The sequence below is a fragment of the Kogia breviceps genome, chromosome 2 (genome assembly GCF_026419965.1).
Source record: "Kogia breviceps isolate mKogBre1 chromosome 2, mKogBre1 haplotype 1, whole genome shotgun sequence".
Taxonomy (NCBI): domain Eukaryota; kingdom Metazoa; phylum Chordata; class Mammalia; order Artiodactyla; family Physeteridae; genus Kogia; species Kogia breviceps.
Genome location: NC_081311.1, coordinates 35,217,361 through 35,233,573, shown reverse-complemented (window position 1 = coordinate 35,233,573; position 16,213 = coordinate 35,217,361). Strand labels below are relative to the sequence as shown.

At 36.5% G+C, this 16,213-nt stretch overlaps 1 protein-coding gene across 4 annotated transcripts in view; it reads left to right on the top strand.

The window, feature by feature from the left end:
* BTAF1 (B-TFIID TATA-box binding protein associated factor 1) overlaps window positions 1-16,213 on the top strand; it is a 96,846-nt gene that overhangs the window by 39,793 nt on the left and 40,840 nt on the right. The gene's annotated exons all lie outside the window — the stretch shown is intronic.

Below are 16,213 nucleotides of genomic sequence, written 5' to 3'. Positions count from 1 at the left end.
CCTTAAAAAACTACAAATAGAATTACCATACAACCCAGCAATCCCACTACTGGGCATATACCCTGAGAAAACCATAATTCAAAAAGAGTCATGTATGAAAATGTTCATTGCAGCTCTATTTACAATAGCCAGGACATGGAAGCAACCTAAGTATCCATCAACAGATGAATGGATAAAGAAGATGTGGCACATATATACAATGGAATATTACTCAGCCATAAAAAGAAACAAAATTGAGTTATTTGTGGTGAGGTGGATGGACCTAGAGTCTGTCATACAGAGCGAAGTAAGTCAGAAAGAGAAAAACAAATACCGTATGCTAACACATATATATGGAATCTAAGAAAAAAAAAGAAAAAAGAAAAAGGTCATGAAGAACCTAGGGGTAAGATGGGAATAAAGACACAGACCTACTAGAGCATGGACTTGAGGATATGGGGAGGGGGAGGGGTAGGCTGTGACAAGGTGAGAAAGTGGCATGGACATATATACACTACTAAGCGTAAGGTGGATAGCTAGTGGGAAGCAGCTGCATAGCACAGGGAGATCAGCTAGGTGGTTTGTGACCACCTAGAGGGGTGGGATAGGGAGGGTGGGAGGGAGGGAGATGCAGGAGGGAAGAGATACGGGAACATGTGTATATGTATGACTGATTCAGTTTGTTATAAAGCAGAAACTAACACACCATTGTAAAGCAATTATACTCCAATAAGGATGTTTTAAAAATTAATTAATTAAAAAAAATAGACATCTAATAAGAACCGACTGTATAGCACAGGGAACTCTAGTCAATACTCTGTAATGACCTATATGGGAAAAGAATCTTAGAAAGAGTGCATATATGCATATGTCTAACTGGTTCATTTTTCTGTACACCTGAAACTAATAAAACTTTGTAAATCAAAAAAAAGTGATTAACTTTTTTAGACAGCATAGAAGGGATAAATGTCTCTTTTTTGTTCACTAACCATGCATTCATATGTGAATTAGGAATATTCCATGTAGACCTACTTTAATCTACAGCATTATGTTGTGTTGCACTACCATGAACCAATGTAAAGTTTTGTTTTGCATTATCTTTCTTGTCTAATCACAGTCTTCTAAGGAAAAACTGTCAGGTCTGTTTTATAATCCTTAGTTGATCAGGCATGGGTTCATATGACAAAACTGGCATGGGTTGTTCTGAATTTTCATTTCTGTTTTACTTTTGTGGGTTTTGCCTAAATGTTTTTGATGTAAATATTCTTAAATTCACTTTCGGTAGACCTCTTGAAGTTATCAAATTTCTTCCCTTCATGTTGTTGTTGTTTGGAGCAGTTTTAGGTTTACAGAAAAACAGCGAAAAGTACATAGTTCTCATATGCCCCTACCCACATGCACACAGTTTCCCCTTTAGCTAACATCTTGCATTAGTGTAGTACATTAGTTACAGTTGATAAACCAATATTGATATATTATTAACAAAGTCCACAGTTCACATTAGGGTTCACTCTTTGTATTGTAGATTCTATGGATTTTGATAAATGTACATTGGTATGTGTCTACCATTAGAGTATCATAGAGAATAGTTTCACTGCCCTAAAAAATGCCTGTTTCCCACCTATGCATTTCTACTTTTCCTCCCTTCAGAGCCTTAGCAACCACTGATCTTTTTACTGTCTTCATGGTTTTGCCTTTTGCAGAATGTCATATAGTTGGAGTCATGTAGTAGGTAGCCTTTTAAGAGAGGCTTTTTTTCATTTAGCAATACAGAATTAAGGTTCCTCCATGTCTTTTTGTGACTTGATAGCTCATTTCTTTTTATCACTGAATAATGTTCCATTGTATGGATGTAACACAGTTCACATATTCACCTATTGAAGGATACTTTTTTTCTTTCTGTTTGGGCCATTATGAACAAAGTTTTAAACATTCGTGTGCAGGTTTTTGTATGGGCATAGTTTTCAGTGCACTTGGGTAAATACCAAGGAGCACAATTGCTGGATCATATAGTAAGAGTATGTTTAATTTTATAAGAAAGTGTCTTCCAAAAGTGGCTGCACCATTTTACATTTCCACCAGCAGTGAATGAGAGTTTGTGTTGCTCTACATCCTCTCCCAGCATTTGATGTTGTCAGTGTTGTGGATTTTAGCCTTTCTAATAAGTGTATAGTGGTATCTCACTATAGTTTTAATTTGTAGTTCTCTAATGATATATGATGTTAAACATCTTTTCATATGCTTTTTACCATCTATATTTCTTCTTTAATGAAGTGTTCAGATCTTTTCCCCATTTTTTTTTTTTTTTTTTGTGGTACGTGGGCCTCTCACTGTTGTGGCCTCTCCCATTGCGGAGCACAGGCTCCGGACGTGCAGGCTCAGCGGCCATGGCTCACGGGCCCAGCCGCTCCGCAGCATGTGGGATCTTCCCGGACCAGGGCACGAACCCGTGTCCCCTGCATCGGCAGGCGGATTCTCAACCACTGCGCCACCAGGGAAGCCCTCCCCATTTTTAAATTGGGTTGTTTTCTTATTGCTGAATTTTAAGATTTCTTTGTATATTTTGTATACGAGTTCCTCATTGTTCTTTTAAGCCTTTCTGTTCTTTATAAGGTGATTAAGCCACCTGCAGTCTCTTTTAAACTTAACTTTTGTGGCTTTATATCTTTAGTAATGTCAACTTATTTACATTATTGGGAAATCAGGTATTTCATATAAATCAGTTTTCTAAATAGTTGAAACATACTTTTTTGCCACCAAAAATAGTTACCCATTAAAATCATTGACAAACCTGTTTATCATCTTAAAGTATATTAAACATAAGTTAATATTTTTTGATGAATGAGTGACCAATATGATTTATTGGTCAATAGTGTGCTTGCTTATTACGGTATACCATGGGAATATTGAGATACATGAGTCACACTGCTTCTTTTTCATTTACTTTTTCCTAGGTGTTTTTTTTTTTTTTCCTCTCAGCTGTGGATTGTGATTTCTCACTTTTGTCCATCTTCAAATCTGGCTCCTCCTCCCATGTTTCAAAATTTTTTGATCCTAAAATTGCTCCAAATCCCCTTCTAAATTTTTTTAGCCCCTCAATGATTGGTTTGTTTGTTTTTAAAATAAATTTATTGATTGATTGATTGATTTTTGGCTGCGTTTGGTCTTCGTTGCTGTGCGCAGGCTTTCTCTAGTTGAGGCAAGTGGGGGCTACTCTTGGTTGTAGTGCGCGGGCTTCTCATTGCGGTGACTTCTCTTGTTGTGCAGCACAGGCTCTAGGCACATGGGCTCAGTAGTTGTGGTGCACGGGCTTAGTTGCTCCGCGGCATGTGGGATATTCCTGGACCGGGGCTCGAACCTGTATCCCCCGCATTGGCAGGATTCTTTTTTTTTTTTTTTTTTTTTTTTTTGTGGTACGCGGGCCTCTCACTGCTGTGGCCTCTGCCGTTGCGGAGCACAGGCTCCGGACACGCAGGCTCAGCGGCCATGGCTCACGGGCCCAGCCGCTCCACGGCACGTGGGATCCTCCCGGACCGGGGCACGAACCCGCGTCCCCTGCATTGGCAGGCGGACTCTCAACCACTGCGCCACCAGGGAAGCCCTGGCAGGATTCTTAACCACTGTGCCACCAGGGAAGTCCTCAATGATTGTTAATATTGGCTATTAAAATTATGTGGTTGTGAAAACATCTCTACAATGTTCTGTGATGTTGATTTCTTTTTATTCAGGGCTTTATTTATTTATTTATTTAGGTCCTTTGACCAAATTTGAATTTGCCTTTACTGGTTTGTAAATGAATGCTTTGGCCTTAGTATATGTAAAAGATTGATGATGATGACTGTCATTTCTTATACGAGAACTCTATTGTGTTTGTATGTGGGTTGTGGTGCATCAGCCATCACTTATGCATAGGCCCTCAATATTTGTTAAATAAATTTATATAAAATTCAGTGCAGAGTGTTATGGGAAATTATCAATAAGAAAAAAAATCCTACATGGTTCTTACCTTGAAAAAATTTATGGTATGATTGTGATAAGACTCTTATGTAATAAGTTTAATAACCTCTGCAAATAAATAATGGAAGATGAGAATATGATAGGTGTCAGGAAGCAGCATTGAAGGCTGGACTAAGTGCTGAAAGATCAGGAGGATTTGGGTGATAAGGTTAAAAAAAGTCATCTTCCCTTACTTCTTCCTTTTTAACATCTAATATCTTTAATACATACTTCTATAAGCATCTCATTTTTCTGAGTAATATGTCAGTTTCAAATTAGGCAAGTTATATAGACTGTTGAAAAAAAAGAGCTTTTTCAGTCTCCTCCTTTTAGACATTTAAGTCTATCCTGATTCCATATCTTCCGTACAGTTATTCTGATATGTGCACAGTCCTTTATTTTTCTAGGTCTTAATGTTGTATTTCCTATGTCCTTTTGTGTTTGTTATCTATGCCTCTTCTTTTTCTCTTCTTAAAAAAATTTTAATGGTGTCACTAATGAAATTTCCCATTGTTACTATCTATCCTGTATCTTCAGAGTGTCTTTTTACTGAAAGCATTGCTGTCAGAGAAACTTAATATTGATGCATGTAGATTATTTTGTGCTTCGTCACTGCCCTGAGCCTTGCTCTCCAGTAGCCTCACCATTGGAGGCTGTAGTTATGGTGCATATCACCCACTCTCAGTACATTCCACTTTTTGACCCCCACAAAAATCCTTTACTATTTTGTTTGATTTTTTGTTCTCTTTTTTCCCCAAATAATACTATAAAGCCAAACCCTTTCAGATTACTTTTCTTACTACCACCACCTCTTTTTCATTTTTTAAATTTTGGGAAATTATTTAAATAGAAAAAAGAGGGAATTATAAAACAACATTCATCTATCCACTATCCATACTTGGCATTTGTTATAATTCTTACTTGCTTCAAGTTTTTGTCATCAAAAATATAAAGAATAAATTGTAACCCCCTTGGAACATCACCTATTTTCTAATTTACCCATTTTCTTTCTTCTGTATATTTATAAAAAAATATTATTGTCCTTTCCCTCATAGTTGGCTCTTTGAGGTTTAGAATCAGTCTTTGTATATTTAGTTTCTACACAGTCATAGTATTTCTAGAAGGGGAGAATTTGAGTTAAGTCTCAGGATAATTTGGGGGACCATAGCCTCATTTACTTGCAAACTTGTTAGTAATTTGTCATTGCCTACTACATTAGAATCAAATTCCTGTCTTTCTTGTTCTTCTGTTATTTGGTTCTTGTCAGCCTTTTCCTCTGCTATTCCCTAATATGTAACCTGGAGTTAAGAAAATTGTCCACATCTACACCTGTATCCCAGTTGTAACCATGTTATGTTCTTTTGATGCGAGTATCTTTGTACATGGCTCATCACCAACACTACCCGCCCCCAGCCACACACACATTTTCTCTCCTAAATATTAGCTCCGTTTCTTCCTAGCTGTAACTTTCCTTCAGGGAACAGGTCAAATCTCTAGGGCCATAAAGTTATTCTGACTTCTACAACTCACTATGATTTTTCTTTATCTAAAACATTATTTAAATAAAGTCATATGCAGTGAAAAGCATTTATTTAATGGTTATTGTTAATCTTGTGATTTTGGCAATATTATTTGCTTTCTGAGAAGATAGCAGAGTAAACCTTGTCTGATGCTTTTATCTGTTATTGTGTTCCTCCCGTGGCATTACCTGATAGTTATTATAGATTGATTAATAGCTATGTACAGACTCTTGTAATGCAAGCCCATGGTCTCTTACCTGCAATTTTGAAATCCAGCACTTTTATAAGTTGGGTCAACTTATAAAACTACTTATTTGGCAGAAAACCCTGACCATTCTGAATAGAGGCTATTTATATAAGTCTTTATCCTACTTAATGTGCCTATTCACAAATTTTGCTGCAGAAATATTCATATATTTTATTCAGATGCTGCCTCAGACTCTATTGAGGATATTACATAACATATGGTATATACAACCTCATTACTGTTCTAAAATTTGAAAAAATTCTGAATTTTAAAACATATTTGGCTCCAAGGAATTTGGACTACAGATGGTAGGCCTGTTGTGACAATAAAATCTACCTTCATATAGCTTGCCTTACTTTTTTCTGAGCTGCATTCTATCACTGTTGTTTCCTCTTCAGTGGTTTAATGAAAAGATCCCTTAACTAAATAGAGAATCTGGGTTCTAACTTAAGCTCTACCATTTGTTAGCTTCATGACCTTCATCAAGTTTATTTAACCCTCTGGTGATAATCTCTGTTGATCTTTTTTCAGTTATATGTTGACCAAGTAAGATAATGTATATGAAAGTGCTTTAATTCTGTACAAATACAAATTATTAATAGTACAGACACAGCAATAAATAATTAACACTTATCCTTCTGGGAAATCTTTCCTAACAATTTCAAAATCTTATTTGTATTCTAGGGTGTAAGAATGATATTTAATTGTAGTAATAATAATCCAGGCTATTATTGAGAGCTTAACTTTATGCTGTGAATTTCAGTAAGCACTATAAATGGGGTGGCTATTGCCATTCCTGTTTTGCAGATGAGGGAACTGATGATCAAAAATTAAGAAACCTTCCCAAGCTCACAGCTACACATCTCACAGTAAGCGACTCAGCTCAGATTTAGATCCAATTCTCGCTGACTTTCAGCTTCTAGTTTTAGAAGACAAAATGGAATGTGTCTCTTGAATTACTTGCCCATTTCTGAGTATGAAGTCACCTTAACTCCAAAGTGAAAAAAACTTAAGAGCTAATTTACTAGTTAGTTCTGTTTTGGTTTCAGTTCCTAGCTTCTCAGCCTATTCCCCTCAGTAATTCCAAGGTAATTTGGTGAGGCCAAACCTCACTGTAGCTCGGTGCATCAGTACCTCATAAAGACTGATGCCTCTGTTCCATTGGAAGTATTTTGATTATCTTTAGTAATTTTGTGTTTTGTTTTGCTTTGTAAAACCAGAAGACTATATAAGGAAGATATCCTAAATCTTAAAATTTATCCGATCGTAAGTGTATGCGTAACACAGGGAGATCAGCTCGATGCTTTGTGATGACAGAGGGGTGGGATAAGGAGGGTGGGAGGGAGGCTCAACAGGGAGGGGGTATGGGGATATATGTATACATACAGCTGATACACTTTGTTATACAGCAGAAACTAACACAACATTGTAAAGCAATTATACTCCAGTAAAGATGGGAAAAGAAAAGTGCATATGCAGACATGCTCATCTCTAAAATGTTTTTGTATAGAATCACAGTTAATATAGTTATTTATGAAATAATAAACTCATTTCTTTTATTTATTTATTTGGCCGTACCATGCAGCTTGCGGGGATCTTAGTTCCCTGATTACAGATCAAATCTCCCCCCCCAGCAGTGGAAGCGCAGAGTTCTAACCATTGGACTGCCAGGGAATTCCCGAAATCTCATTTCTATTAGACTTCCATGTGACATACCTTGGCATCTGAAAATAAATTGTTTAATCCCTGTGCCTTTATCTCTGTTGTTAACATATGAAAGTATTGGCAAGCCTGGCTTCTCAGGGAGTATGAAATAAGAACTATTAAGTAAACCAAATTAATTTCATTTGGTAATGACTTAAAATCAAGATGTAACTTTTATTTTTTTGCTGAACTCTAGGAGCTTGACAAAGTGAAGTAATCACTTTTCCTTTTTTTTGAAAATTATTTTTTATTGGAGTATAGTTGATTTACAATGTTGTGTTAGTTTCTGCTGTACAGCCAAGTGAATCAGTTATACATACCCATATATTCACTCTTTTTTAGATTCTGTTCTCATATGGGTCATTACTTGTTTTTCCTTTCTATAGACTATTTATTCACGCGAGTTTATCTATGAATGTATATGTCTGTCAGCAAACTACTTTACTGGAATGTCTAGATTAATTAGTCTTGATAACCACTATCTGTTTTAGCCAGAACTCGACTTCACGATCTAGGAAAATAGGCTTCTGGACATTAACCTCTAGTTTAGCCATGTTTTGTTGACTGGGTCAACTTTTCCATTCCATTTGCATCAGAGTCGCTTTGTGAGTCAATCCAGAATTTCAGTACCTACAGTATTGATTTTTTTTTGAAAGGCAAGCGTTAGCATGACGCCTATATTTAGTATGAAGACATACATGAGATTGAGTTGGAATCTGGGGCATACTTAGTCCAGAATGTAAGAAAATTTAACATATGCATATGTAGAGAAGTAAAGAAAGACCAAAAGAATAGAGCTAAGACTTTGGCATTTGAGAACATTAGCATAATTAGGTATTGACCAGATTTTATAAAGGTATGAAAAGAAGAGAGCAAAGTTTATATAGTTAGTTGACTTTCAATAAATATTGGTTGGACAAATAAACAAAACAAGGCATTATAAGTTGTCTAAGTATAGAATTGGGTTTGTTTTTGTTTTTGGCAGTGGGCCAAAATAGGATTTCAGACCAAATTAGTGGAAGAACACAGAACTCAGTATGATTCATCAGTTTGTTGTAGCTTCTTTCCAGATTTTCTTCCCTGCAACCCCAGATCATTTGATATGGAGATAGAAATGATGATGCATTTGCCTGCAGGCAGGAATCAGGTGTTCATGGTAATGATAATCAGATTGCTGCTTTTTTTCCACATCTGCCCACTTTGTGGGTGTGCTTGGGGGAAGATAAAAGAGGAGGCATAGCAAAATGGTACTGACAAGATCTTATCCCACCTAAGATGCCAATTTTGCCAGTTAGGGATTTATTGCCAACTACAGTTGTGGAAAATTTTGCATATTACCAACTATTCCCTGTGACTTTGGACCATTCCCCTAAGCAAGGTGGATTTATTCAACAGATATTTTAGTGCCTACCGTGTGCCTACAATTTTCTAGATACTTATTGGTAAGAGACAAGGTCTCTGCCCTTCTGTAGAGCTTAAGACAAGAAACTAAGCAAGACAGGAGAAGACAACTAGACAAGCCCTTATAATTATATAATGGTCATTTCATAAAACTATCAGTACATAATGAGGTAAGTGGTAGGGGAAGAAGACAGTGCTACTGGATCCCCAATAGCTAAAAGTGAAGTTGAAACTGAGACCTGAAGGATGAGTGGAATTTAACTAGGTGAAGAGCAGGGTTAACAGTCAGAAGGAAGGAACATGTGTTAAACTCTGGGAGTAGGAGTGAGCATGATGACACTAAAGAGGAAGTGAAAGGAAATTGGTCCGGCTGAAGGATAGAGTGTAAGGGGGTATAGATGGCTAGAAGTTTAACCTTGATTTTCTGGTACAGTGACGTGTCTGATAGGCTTATTTTTGTTTGTCATTAGCTTTCCTTATTAGTTCCATGAAGGCAGAACACAGGAGGGAACACCAATCTGAATAAAGGAGCTGGAAAGAGACTGCCCCATTCTCATCCAATTAAATAACTGTCTGTCATTCCCCTGAGTAATTCCCATAAATGCTCTCCCCTCCATCTGACCCTCACTATAGAAATGTTGGGGACCACATTTAGCACTAACATAAAGTACTAATATCATGTTAATCATTTAACACAAACCAAAAGATTTTTAAAGCCCTCTTAAAACATGAATTTACTTATAACTTGAGTTGTAGTAGTCCAGGTTATAGTTAATTTAAACCTGGTGAAGTAAACAGTCTGTGGTAGGAATTTTTCTGTATTTTAGATTGCACTCTGTTAGACTAATACTAAAGTCGTCAGAACTTTCCAGACTTTGCCTAAGATTAGCAGGGAAATTTTTGACTAGTAGACTCCTAGTTAGTAGCATACTAGAAGTCTATTGACTATTTTTTAAAATTTTGGGATGGAAAATCCCAAGGTGGATAATGTCTAAAGGACTGAAAGTACTACACCCCTCACTGTACCCCACTCCCCAACCAACTTAATTTAGGTTACCTGCCTAAACCATTGTCTACTGGAAGACAGGCACAAAATTAATGAAAGCAGGTGGACCAACTTTCAGATTTGCAAGAGGCAAGTTGACTCTGGATGGGCCAAATTGTACTTAACGATATTTTGAGAAAATACTAATAGTGAGCTAAAGCATGTAACTTTTTGCAACCATACCTAAAAGGAGATGCTTGCACACTTGTTTAGATGGACTGAATTTGGCCTACGGCTGTTTTCCCAACTTGTATTTTGTATCTTGTATTTTCTGCTAGGCAGACTTTATGTTGTGCTAGTGGAGAATCTGTGTTTTTTAAAATACTGGTTCCTGTGATGATGGTGATCTGCATATGCTGGGTTGGGGTTTTTTTGTTTGGTTAGGTTTTTGGTTTCTCTTTATTTTTTAAATTTTATTTTTCTGTTTATTTATTGACTTTTTAGAGCAAAATTAAAGTACAGAGTGCCCATCCATATACGCCCTACCCTCCCTCCCCCAAACACACCTTCTCCCACCATCAGCATCCCACACCAGAATGGTACATTTGTTACAGTCAGTAAACAAACTTTGACATATCGTTATCAGCTAGTTCATAGTTTATATTAGGCTTCACTCTTCTTTTTTTGGCTGCACCAGGAAGCTTGCAGAATCTTAGTTTCCCAACCAGGGATTGAACCCTGGCCCTTGGCGGTGAAAGTGCGGAGTCCTAACCACTGGACTGCCAGGGAATTCCCTAGGCTTCACCCTTGATGTTGCACGTTCATTCTGCTGATTTTGACAAGTGTGACATCTCTCCATTATTAATGTATCATACAGAATAGTTTCTCTACCCTAAAAACCCCCTGTGCTCTTTCATCCCTTTCTTCCCCTGGTTGTTTTTAATAATTATAATGTAGAATTTACTACAGTAACAAAGATTATAGCCTGAGAAGGCTACTACAATTTATATTACATTCATTGTTTGTAAATATAGGGGGAAAATCTTCCTCTATTGGTGTGGCTTTGGGATCTACAAGCAACTATTTGGATTTCTAGTGATGGAGTTAGGGGAGAATTAAGAGAGTTGGTAAATATGGTGGGGAGAAATGAGAAGAAATTATGGGAGAGTAATATATTATTTGGTTATTGCTATTACAGCTTTCCTAATTCTATTAAGATTGTCCCTAATTCTCTCTGCTGAGAAAAGAAAGAGAACTTTTCTTCTTTCCAATTTCCCTTTCCCTTTCAATGGAAAGTAGTTAAGGCATAGCAAATCAGTGAGTAGGCTCCCCCAGCTGATGATTTTGCAGTCTGTTTTAAACTTCTTTCAAACCATTTTGAGAAACATATGAAAAAGATAGGACCAGGGCTGTTAGTTTTCCACTGGCTAGAAAATTATCAGTAGCTTTCTGAGTTATACATTATCCTTAGATCTTCTGGCTTTTTGGAATTTCAGTTAAATTTTTCAAATTTCTCTTCAGTCTCTTCCAGACAACATAGCTTTTGCTTTAAAAAAAAAAATTGTGGGGCTTCCCTGGTGGCGCAGTTGTTGAGAGTCCGCCTGCCGATGCAGGGGACACGGGTTCGTGCCCGGGTCTGGGAAGATCCCACATGCCGCGGAGTGGCTGGGCCCGTGAGCCATGGCCGCTGGGCCTGCGCGTCTGGAGCCTGTGCTCCGCGGTGGGAGAAGCCACAACAGTGAGAGGCCCGCGTAACGCAAAAAAAAAAAAAAAAAAAAAATTGTGGAAGGAGGTGATGTTAAGTACTGTGAACTAGTTAATAGAATTTTTAGCTGTCAACAAGCTTATAATTTTGACCAATAGACAACATGTGAGATTCCTTTTCTTAGAATTTTGGGCACACAATAGATATTTAATTAAGCACTGTTTGATTGCTTGATTTGGGTTGGCTTTTGAATTGTTGAGAAATTCGTTAGATTGAGGTTCTAAACCTGGGCTTAAGGAAATCCCTGAACCCCCTGAAACTGAAAGCAAAATGTTACACCTAAGTGTGTATATAAGTGTATTTTTCTCAGGAAAGGTTGTGTATAGTTTTTTTGTTGTTGTTGTTCAAAGATATCTGTATTATCTGTCTATTTTCTCCATACTACTTTTTTTTTTCACACACACACTATATTTTATTTTTACAAGAGATAAATAGACTAACACCAAGCATTGTAAATGGATGACCACAACAAAAGCAACAATGATCGCAATTATCAAACACGAAACACCCTCATATTATGTCATAATATTGACATTCAGTCCAGTAATCCTCCACTGTAACAGCTCCTTTACTTTGCAGTGATAATTGATTTGTATATTTTTTGCCTCTGAGTCCTTGTGGGATTTTTTTTTTTTATTCAAGGTCACAAAAGTTATAATCATCCTCATCAGTTCACTCAGTCCCATGTAATTAATTTTTTTTTCATTTTGATCTTTTGTTAGCACTTTTATGAGTTCATCAGTTTTCCATTAGAGTTCTGAAAATGCTTATTCATTCAGTTCAGCAGTATAGTCAGTTACCAGAAACCTGTACTTGTCAGAGTCTTTTCCATGAATTCCTTGAAGATGAAACCCTTTTATAGGAACATACTTGCAAAAGCATCAGAGTACACCCAGAACTGTCTGTAAATGACAAAAGACTTAAAAATGACCACGGTTAAAGATTTGATGAAAGTTCATAATAATGCAATTGACAAGGAAATTTAGTTATTTCTGAGATATACATTTTAAAGTAATAACTAGAATTATGACTCATAACATTATACCAGAACATATAATAAGATTTTTAGAAATTTCATGTAATGTCTGAAACATTTATACTAACATATTTCCATACAAATAACCCAAAGAAAGTTTAGTATTAGTTGTTTTTTTTGTTTTTTTATACTGCAGGTTCTTATTAGTCATCAGTTTTATACACATCAGTGTATACATGTCAGTCCCAATCGCCCAATTCAGCAAACCACCATCCCCACCCCCCCGTGGCTTTCCCTGCTTGGTGTCCATATGTCTATTTTGTACATCTGTCTCTCAACTTTTTCCCTGCAAACCGGTTCATGTGTACCATTTTTCTAGGTTTCACATACATGTGTTAATATACGATATTTGTTTTTCTCTTTCTGACTTAACTTCACGCTGTATGACAGTCTCTAGATCCATCCACGTCTCAACAAATGACTCAATTTCGTTCCTTTTTATGGCCGAGTAATATTCCATTGTATATATGTACCACAACTTCTTTATCCATCTGTTTGTCGATGGGCATTTAGGTTACTTCCATGATCTGGATATTGTAAATAGTGCTGCAGTGAACATTGGGGTGCATGTGTCTTTTTCATTTATGGTTTTCTCTGGGTATATGCCCAGTAGTGGGATTGCTGGATCATATGGTAATTCTATTTTTAGTTTTTTAAGGAACCTCCATACTGTTCTCCATAGTGGCTGTATCAATTTACATTCCCACCAACAGTGCAAGAGGGTTCCCTTTTCTCCACACCCTCTCCAGCATTTGTTGTTTATAGATTTTCTGATGATGCCCATTCTAACTGGTGTGAGGTGATACCTCATTGTAGTTTTGATTTGCACTTCTCTAATAATTAGTGATGTTGAGCAGCTTTTCATGTGCCTCTTGGCCGTCTTATGTCTACTTTGGAGAAATGTCTATTTAGGTCTTCTGCCCGTTTTTGGATTGGGTTGTTTGTTTCTTTAATTTTGAGCTGCATGAGCTGTTAATATATTTTGGAGATTAGTCCTTTGTCCATTGATTCATATGCAAATATTTTCTACCATTCTGAGGGTTGTCTTTTCGTCTTGTTTATGGTTTCCTTTGCTGTGAAAAATCTTAAGTTTCATTAGGTCCCATTTGTTCATTTTTTTATTTCCATTACTCTAGGAGGTGGATCAAAAAAGATCTTGCTGTGATTTATGTCAAAGAGTGTTCTTCCTATATTTTCCTCTAAGAGTTTTATAGTGTCTGGTCTTAGATTTAGGTCTGGAATCCATTTTGAGTTTATTTTTGTGTATGGTGTTAGGGAGTGTTCTAATTTCATTCTTTTACATGTAGCTGTCCAGTTTTCCCAGCACCACTTATTGAAGAGACTGTCTTTTCTCCATTGTATATCTTTGCCTCCTTTGTCATAGATTAGTTTACCATAGGTGCATGGATTTATCTCTGGACTTTCTATCTTGTTCCATTGATCTATGTTTCTGTTTTTGTGCCAGTACCATATTGTCTTGATTACTGTAGCTAGGTAGTATAGTCTGAAGTCAGGGAGTCAGATTCCTCCAGCTCCGTTTTTTTCCCTCAAGACTTCTTTGGCTATTCGGGGTCTTTTGTGTCTCCATACAGATTTTAAGGTGATTTGTTGTAGTTCCATAAAAAATGCCATTGGTAATTTGATAGGGATTGCATTGAATCTGTAGATTACTTCAGGTAGTATAGTCATTTTCACAATATTGGTTCTTTCATTCCAAGAACATGGTCTATCTCTCTGTCTGTTGGTATCATCTTTAATTTCTCTCATCACTGTCTTATAGTTTTCTGCATACAGGTCTTTTGCCTCCCTAGGTAGGTTTGTTCTATTTTATTCTTTTTGTTGCAGTGGTAAATGGGAGTGTTTCCTTAATTTCTCTTTCAGATTTTTCATCATTAATGTATAGGAATGCAAGAGATTTCTGTGCATTAATTTTATATCCTGCAACTTTACCAAATTCATTGATTAGCTCTAGTAGTTTTCTGGTGGCATTTTTAGGCTTCTCTATGTATAGTATCATGTCGTCTGCAAACAGTGACAGTTTTACTTCTTTTCCAATTTGTATTCCTTTTATTTCTTTTTCTTCTCTGATTGCTGTGGCTAGGACTTCCAAAACTATGTTGAATAATAGTGGTGAGAGTGGACATCCTTGTCTCGTTCCTGATCTTAGAGGAAATGCTTTCAGTTTTTCACCATCGAGAATGATGTTTGCTGTGGGTTTGTCTTATATGGCCTTTATTATGTTGAGATAGGTTCCTTCTATGCCCACTTTCTGGGGAGTTTTTATCATAAATGGGTGTTGAATTTTGTCAAAAGCTTTTACTGCATCTATTGAGATGATCATGTGGTTTTTTTTTTCATTCTTCAGTTTGTTAATACGGTGTATCACATTGATTGTTTTGTGTATATTGAAGAATCCTTGCATCCCTGGGGTAAATCCCACTTGATCGTGGTGTATGATCCTTTTAATGTGTTGTTGGATTCTTTTTGCTAGTATTTTGTTGAGGATTTTTGCATATATATTCATCAGTAATATTGGTCTGTAATTTTCTTTTTTTGTAGTATCTTTGTCTGGTTTTGATATCAGGGTAATGGTGGCCTCATAGAATGAGTTTGGGAGTGTTCCTTCCTCTGCAATTTTTTGGAAGAGTTTGAGAAGGAGATGGGTGTTAGCTCTTCTCTAAATGTTTGATAGAATTCACCTATGAAGCCATCTGGTCCTGAGCTTTTGTTTGTTGGAAGATATTTAATCACCATTTCAATTACATTACTTGTGATTGGTCTGTTCATATTTTCTGTTTCTTCCTGGTTCAGTCTTGGAAGGTTATACCTTTCTAAGAATTTGTCCTTTTCTTCCAGGTTGTCCATTTTATTGGCATACAGTTGCTTGTAGTAGTCTCTTAGGATGCTTTGTATTTCTGCGGTGTCTGTTGTAACTTCTCCTTTTTCATTTCTAATTTTATTGATTTGGCTCCTCTCCCTCTTTTTCTTGATGAGTCTGGCTAATGGTTTATCAATTTTGTTTATCTTCTCAAAGAACCAGCTTTTAGTTTTATTGATCTTTGCTATTGTTTTCTTTGTTTCTATTTCATTTATTTCTGCTCTGATCTTTATGATTTCTTTCCTTGTGCTAACTTTGGGTTTTGTTTGTTCTTCTTTCTCTAGTTCCTTTAAGTGTTAGGTTAGATTGTTTACTTGAGATTTTTCTTGTTTCTTGTGGTAGGCTTGTATAGCTATAAACTTCCCTTTTAGAACTGCTTTTGCTGCATCCCATAGGTTTTAGATCGTCATGTTTTCATTGTCATTTGTCTCTAGGTATTTTTTGATTTCCTCTGATTTCTTCAGTGATCTCCTGGTTATTTAGTAACGTATTGTTTAGCCTCCATGTGTTTTGTGTTTTTTACGTTTTTTTCCCTGTAATTCATTTCTAATCTCATAGCTCTGTGGCCAGAAAAGATGTTTGATATGATTTCAATTTTCTTAAATTTACTGAAGCTTGATTTGTGACCCAAGATGTGATCTATCCTGGAGGATGTTCATGTGCACTTGAGAAGAAAGTGTAATCTGCTGTTTGTGGATGGAA